We start from the raw sequence: 8006 nt of genomic DNA, 5'->3' as shown, positions 1-8006 counted from the left end.
ATGAGATAAAAACCTTCATGTTGGAAACACCATGAAGGGACAACATAATCCCTTTAAAGGGATACTGTCATGGGAAAAAACATTTTTTTCAAAATGAATCAGTTAATGGTGCTGCTCCAGCAGAATTCTGCACTGAAATCCATTTCTCAAAAGAGCAAACAGATTTTTTTATATTCAATTTTGAAATCTGACATGGGGCTAGACATTTTGTCAATTTCCCAGCTGCCCAGTCATGTGACTTGTGCTCTGATAAACTTCAATCACTCTTTACTGCTGTACTGCAAGTTGGAGTGATATCACCCCCCTCCCTTTCCCCCTCAGCAGCCAAACAAAATAACAATGGGAAGGTAACCAGATAACAGCTCCCTAACACAAGATAACAACTGCCTGGTAGATCTAAGAACAGCACACAATAGTAAAAACCCATGTCCCACTGAGACACATTCAGTTACATTGAGAAGGAAAAACAGCAGCCTGCCAGAAAGCATTTCTCTCCTAAAGTGCTGGCACAAGTCACATGACCAGGGGCAGCTGGGAAATAGACAAAATGTCTAGCCCCATGTCAGATTTCAAAATTGAATATAAAAAAATCTGTTTGCTCTTTTCAGAAATGGATTTCAGTGCATAATTCTGCTGGAGCAGCACTATTAACTGATGTGTTTTGAAAAAAACATGTTTTCCGATGACAGTATCCCTTTAACTTGGAAGTTGCAATAAATGGGATCATTTACTGATCATAAAATAAAATGCTAATTGTACCAACGACAGAGGATGAAAGGTTCATTAACCACTTAATCTCACTAAACCACACTCTTGAATCAGTAGAAGTTGATATGTGCAGCACAGATGGATGCATGGTGATGCTGAATATCCCCATGATAAGTAACATATGGAATCTTTACATCTGAAAGGATTTGGGAGTACACTGATCCATACTGACCTATTCTGTTTAGTCAGCTGAGTTGCTTGGAGAAGTGGCTCAGAGAAGAAGAAAGGAATGAGCTATCATAATACATCATAGGAACTGGTGAGCTAAATTACACTTTGCACACTACACTTGGGTTATATGTAAATGTTTTTAAATACAATGTAAAACTGCTGGAGTAGTTCCTTTTACTTTACTAAGATTTCTTATCTCAGATTCAAAATTCTGGAATGAAGCAAACAATGGATTTCAGGGGGAATCTGTGAACACTTTGACCGAATGTTCTGCTAAAAGATAGCTAGATTCAGTGTCGGACTGGGACACTAGTGACCACCTGGGCTGTGAGTTCAATGGCCCTACTCGCGACCTCCAAGGGCATCTTCCCGATGATCACACATGACAACCCCCGGCACACATTCGTGTTTGCATGCCATATTGTGTACTTTTGCCTCTTTCCTCCTCATTTACTTTGATGTGCGGCTCAGGGAGGGGAGCTGAACTGGGTTGGCTGGGCCAATGACGGCCGGGGCCTATCCGTTTTTTTCTTGGTCTCCGGCCGACTAGATTGCGTCCAATGAACTGACCAATATTTGTCATAGAGCAAAAATTAATATACAATACCTTGGGTTGTGCCTGTATTGGAAGCATTGTTGGTGCCTAAGGGTAATACAATCACAGTGTACAAGTATTGCTGATGTCAGAATTCCCAAAGTTGTGTTGGCCCATACAATTTAAAGACACTGAAATAACATATTATGTGTTTGCTCCTGTAATTGTTTTATCTTCTGAAAGTGACTATTAATTCCATTCCTTTTTCATATTTATATAACATCTTTTACAGAAATCACAGTTTCCCTGGTGCTCACAGTTACCACTTTTAAGAACACATCCTTCCTGTAATGTGTCATTGGACCTGCTGTGAACATGAACTCGATTTGCTTCTTGTCTAACTCTAACTTAATCACAGAAATGACAGAAATTGGCATGAATATAGGAAACCAGCGTGCTACAGGATGGTGCGTTTCCTAGAATCTTGTGAGAACTGTCATTATATAAAGAGCATAGTAGAGTTTTGTGTAATTATTTGTCAGTTTCACAGTGTATCCTACGTGGGAGAAAAAAATGCAGACATCCAATGCAAAATGTATTTATATTCACATATATCATTAGATGCAAAGTTGACTTTGTAGATCCAACAACTAGAGCCTTTGATTTTCTGTGGGTGTTTGAAATTGCGGCTGTACGGCACAGAACTCCCCAAAGGCTATTATCCAACTGCTACTATAGAAAGTGACTGTCTCTCCCTACTATACCTGCTATCCCACAGTCACAGTCCCTTCCCAGAGACTATTATACCCACTGCTACTATAGGCACCATCTCTCCCTACTATACCTGCTATCCCACAGTCCCTTCCCAGAGACTATTATCCTCACTGCTACTATATGCACCATCTCTCCCTACTATACCTGCTTTCCCACAGCCAAAATCATTTTACCAAAAGTTGATTTTTACACAAGGATATAAATGCAAGAAAATAAAAATTCAAAAAAGAAAAAAAAAACAGAAACCATCTGATTTAAACTGTGTAGCTGCTGGGTGCCATGAGATTGATAGCACAAATGGAATATTTACGTTGAAGCCTGTGTCCTGTATCAGAGCTTGGGGATTGATAACGTTTTATGTTATCAATCTCACCACAGTAAACGGTACTGCTGTTCGCTCATGAAGAATGGATCAAATTAGAGACGTCAACAAAGAATGGATTAAGAAGTGCAAAACATCTGAGGAAAAATAGAAAGGAGAAATACTTGTTTCTGGAGATTATCCAGCCCTGTCTAATAATTCATTTGACTCAAGAACTCAGAGATCAGAGAATGGTTTCTCTGCCAGGATCCAGTACAATAAGTATAATGATTAATTCCTTAGTAGATTTAAACCTTATACTGTCAATAGAACCTTCACTGTATTATCACACAATTAACTTTTTTAATAGTTTAATTTACTGCTTATACAAGCTTTAAAGGGACACCGTCATTTCTCTAGGTGCCATCTAGTGATGGGTGAATAAATTCACCAGGCATGAATTTGCAGCAAATTTCCTCAAATGAGTCAAAATGATTCGGTCACCCAATGACTTTAATGCATTTGGACAAAATTGTTGTGCGTAGAAAAATTATTTTGATGTACATTGACTTCAATGCGTTTCACAAATTTTTCGTCGTTTTGTGGATTTATCGGTAAATTTGGCGAAGCAAAACGGCACAGATTCATCCATCACTAGTGCCATCTCCAGGATTCCAAGATTTCAATGTCTTCAGATGACATTTTGTTTTTTCAAAATCTTTTTAGAGCGCTGTAATTCAAGCTGCTGTTGGCTAGACAAGATTTTCCACCTCATTGAAAATAAATAAAGTAATGTGATTTTCATTTGTGTGTAATAATTTTGTAAGACAAAACTTGACTATTCTTAAATATGCTGGTGGTTGAGAATAAAAATAGTGGTAGCACCAGCAACTTTTTTTTTTCTTCTCACTCCAAATGCATTAAAGTCAATAGGCATTTTTTCCAAGTTTTTTCTCACTCCAAAAGGTTCATTGGGGCAGATTTACTAAAGGGCGAAGTGACTAACGCTAGCAAAGATTCGCCAGCATGATGTCATTTTGTTACTTCGCTGATTTACTAATGGTCGCTGGCGTAAATTCGCTAGCGAAGGAGATAGACTCTAGTGTAAATTCGCTCCCTTAAACCTGGCGAAGTTGCGCTCTGCCGAATGGACGTAACTATGCAAATTCACTAAGATGCGGATTTTACTGAACGTTACCTCTTGCGCCAGACTTCCTTCGCCACCTCAGACCAGGTGAAGTGCAATAGAGTAGTTAGACTTCCTCACAAGTCCCAAAAAAACGCTGGCGACTTTTCATTTTTCAGGGTGATAGGCTGCAAAAAATCATACATTTTTTTCTGGGGTAGCCACCTTCCCCCCTACATTTCCTAACAACCTTTTATTAAGGTTTCCCGGGCTAATGTAGTGTTATGTATTGGCTGCAACATATACGTCCATTCAACTTTAACTTCCCGTCATATGCAAATTAGGCAACGCTAGCGCAACTTCGCTTTGCTTGCTACAGTAACTCTAGCACAACTTTGCCAGCGTTCGGCGCCCTGGACGCAACTTTGGATTTTCTAAAAAGAAAATCTAAAAAGATAATCCTTAAAAAGGACTCTAACTTGTTTGAATGGTTCAGATACACTTTCCATTGACTTCTATGAACCTCAACAGGTTTTATGTGTCAAAATCATTAAAAGTTTCTAAAATTTTGTGTCTGATAAATTGTTAATATTTGACTTAACATATCTATATCAATCTATATTGATATATAATCTGATACATACAGAGATAACATCTCTATATCAATTCTATATTTAGGATTGCACCTTGATTTTTATGAATTGCAGGACATGCAATCTTGGGTATTGATTAAAGTGCCCCTGTGTTTGATTCTTAATTAGAAGTGTAAAAAAAAAAGAACTTGTGGTCTATTATCCCTTTAAATAATGTTTATGTAATTTAGAAAAATCTATGTTTCGTAATATAACATATTGGTCAACAAGTCTGTATTTGTTTAAAAATTAATATAATTTCATAGTTGCTTAATATCTTGGAGAATTAAAGAAAATAACAAAATACATACAAATGCAAAAAGACCTTTCTGAAAATGTAAGGTTTTGTAGGGTCAATATATTGTTAAGGGTATTTTTGCCTTTAATTGCAACGTATGCATATTTCTGGTGTGATACCATATCCTTAAAAAAATATCATTTTATTTATAATCATATACAGTTCTTGTTAGAGAATTGGAATTAGAAAGCTGAGGTAGTACTGAAAATAACTATCCAAATTTGGGGATTGTATTCTGTATGGTACAGAGCCTGATAATTTTTGTGGGGAAGTAAATATTTGGCTGAATCAAAAAATGTATTAGGTACAACCTTTGTATATACTGTATACTCATATATATATTTTTAAGCTAGGTTTAACCTTTTTAAGCTAAGTTTAACCTTTCAAGAACATGGGAAGATACAATATATTCATAATATTCCACAGCAAGATACAGTGACAAAATGATAAATGGTCTTAGTGTAAAGGAAGAACAAGTTTAATGATAAAATAAAGGTCAGGAAAGATCTTTAGACAACGCTGTCATGAAATATCATTGCAGAAACCAGACATACTTTTCTTTGCAGCCGCTGATTGAATGATTCTACATGCGTTCGTCCCAAATATATTGAGTGCAGCCATGTATACACAGGTATCTAGCTAGTGAGAATGATGTATTTGCTTTTGAATGTGACGTGAAGGAGCCGGCACCCCTTGTTGGTGTTTTATTTATTTATTCCTCATACATGTGTAGCGCTATAGTAAATTGAGTGCACCTTACTCTACTATAAGCTTCACTCCCAGTACATATGCTCCAGATGAGACCTTAAAATGAATCTCTAATTTGTGGTTTTCCAATATTTCCTAAAAGCTCTAATAATTCAAGATTTATTAAGTGTAAAAATCACAAAAACCTCTAATACAAAAATTTGTCAGGTAAAAGTTTTCAAGGTACTATAGAAGTCAATGGGAGCTGTGCTGATTTTTTTGGACCATTTTAAATCAATTAGGACTTTTAGAGGATTTTTCTTTTAGCCATTGCTGATAAATAAGCCTCCATGTTTCATTGCTAAATACGCGTCTAAAATCCCATGGGAATGAATACAGAGTGGTGGAATTGTACTGTGGTGAGCCTTAATGTCACATATATACACTATTAAAGTTGCCCCTAAGTATCATTCAAACAGGTGATAAGACAAAATGGTAAGAATTGGGCTTGGCCCAATTGGGAACAGTTGGTTGCTATAAGATATAGACCTAAAGAATTTACATAAATGCATAGACCCTGATAAGCACTCAAGTGTTCTTTATTGATGAGAGTTTAAAATGAGATAATGCATGATTTTGTTTAACAAATGCAAAGTATATGCAACCTGAAGCACAATAGGCTAGAATATGTTAGGGAGCCAATACACAATATCAGTATAGGCTACAAATCACCCCCACCCTACGTTGTTTGCCTTATTCATGCAAAATATACTTTAAGCACAGGTATCCCTTTTCTATGCCAGTAACTTGTCTGTCATGCTTCTCTTGTCTAACAGTAGAAGCAATGGCAACCATGATAGGCATATTTCATTACAATTTAATTTCTGTATTGTAACGTTCTGCTGCCGAAAAAAAACAGGTTTTGACTCCCTGGGTCAATACTGTTACATTAGAGTTGGTTTTAAGCAAGATATGTAATTGCATTTTCCCAGATAACATATATCTGTTGGAAGTGAAGTAACAATGCAGAATATCCAGTGATTACAAATGTGATTACAAAATTACTTATACAATTTTGATGATAATTCAGTTGTTGTTTTTTTTAATTAGAGTCCTGTACATAGCCGTACCTGCAAATAATTTTGTATTATCAGTTGCATTACTGACAGCGACTGGGGAAATAGGTTATTGGCACAATAAAGCATCCAGAGGCATCTGAAATGTCAGTTTAATAGCAAGAACCAGTAAGGCTTTTAATTACCTTCTGTGCAATTTTTTTAATTGCTTCGATGGCTGCAGAGCTTAGTGAGTCTTTTGACAGAGCAGATGCGGCTGCTTTCATCTCAACATTTCGGGAAGCACAAAAAAAAACCAGTGTCAGGAGGAAAGATAGCAGTCATAAGTATCGTACAGTGATTGCATGTGTGATACAGGGGTATACTGACTACTATAGCACTGAGATATACAAATAAACTCTGGCATTGGCTGGCACAGCCCATTCTGTTGTGTTACTGCTATTAGAATGAATATTATATAAACACACATTCTACAGACAATCTGCACATTGCTGGGTCTTAGAACTAGCATCCCTCTGGAGTCACTATACTTGCACACACCATGCTCACACATACATGCTATGCTACATCAGCAAATGAATGTACAATGTGTCTTTTACTGTCTCACTTCTTCCTGTTACAGTTAGAACCTGCATTGTTTTCTGCCAGGTGATCAGTGAGTGACACAAAGCATCACAAAATGCATACCTTCCAACATTTTGCAAATAAAAAGAGGGACAAAAAAAAATTGCCTCACCGCAAAGTGTTTTTTAATATGCCCATTTTTGTGGCCACACCCCTTAATTATCATATTCATTTTACAAAATTTGGCAGGTTATGAAAGTTTGAACATATTTCTGTGTTTTTTTTCAGTCATTACAGTTTTGCTAATGAAGGTGAATTGCCCTTTAAGATGTGAGTCTAACTTTTCCCAAGGGACCTGCTTATCTAAATTGTTACAATTGTTTATTTGCTTATCTCAAAATTGTTACAAAGTATCTTAGTTGTACCTGGTACAATTAAGCCAATTAAGTTAGAAACCTTGTTTCTTTTTCTGGCCATTCAGTGCAACGAAAGTCGGGACTTTTCAGTACAAACACAGGACTGCGGGTTGAACTGTCAAAAACAGGACTGTCCCGCTGAAAATGGGACAGTTGGGAGGTATGCAAAATGGCAGCTCCATAGAGAAGATTTAACAGGTCAAACAATTGATGATATTTATATGCCAGTTTTACAGGATTCTTTGCTAAGTAACTTATTAGGACATAAATTATCTGTTATCTAAGTTTTTGTTGCATATATAGTTCTCCTTTAAGAAAGAATATTCCCACTAATTTGCATATACAAATCCCCCCAAAATTGCTATATATATATATATATATATATATATATATATATATATATATATATATATATATATATTTACACAGTATATATGTAACCCTTTTGACACCCCTTTGTCTGTGTTACACTCCATGTATGACGCTTACCTGATGGCACAGGACAAACCGGAACCACTCCTCAGTGGTTTTGGGAGATACTGGGTACCTGGTATTTACCAGCGAAATGTCTCCACCTACTTGGATCTGGGAATGCACCTACAGGTGGTCCCACTAGAAGTACAGTAATAAAACACACACAGTATTTGTTAAACTGAAT

This window comes from Xenopus laevis, chromosome 9_10S (genome assembly GCF_017654675.1).
Source record: "Xenopus laevis strain J_2021 chromosome 9_10S, Xenopus_laevis_v10.1, whole genome shotgun sequence".
In the NCBI taxonomy this organism is placed as follows: domain Eukaryota; kingdom Metazoa; phylum Chordata; class Amphibia; order Anura; family Pipidae; genus Xenopus; species Xenopus laevis.
The sequence above is the reverse complement of the archived record's forward strand: the minus strand, read 5'-3'. Positions refer to the sequence as shown.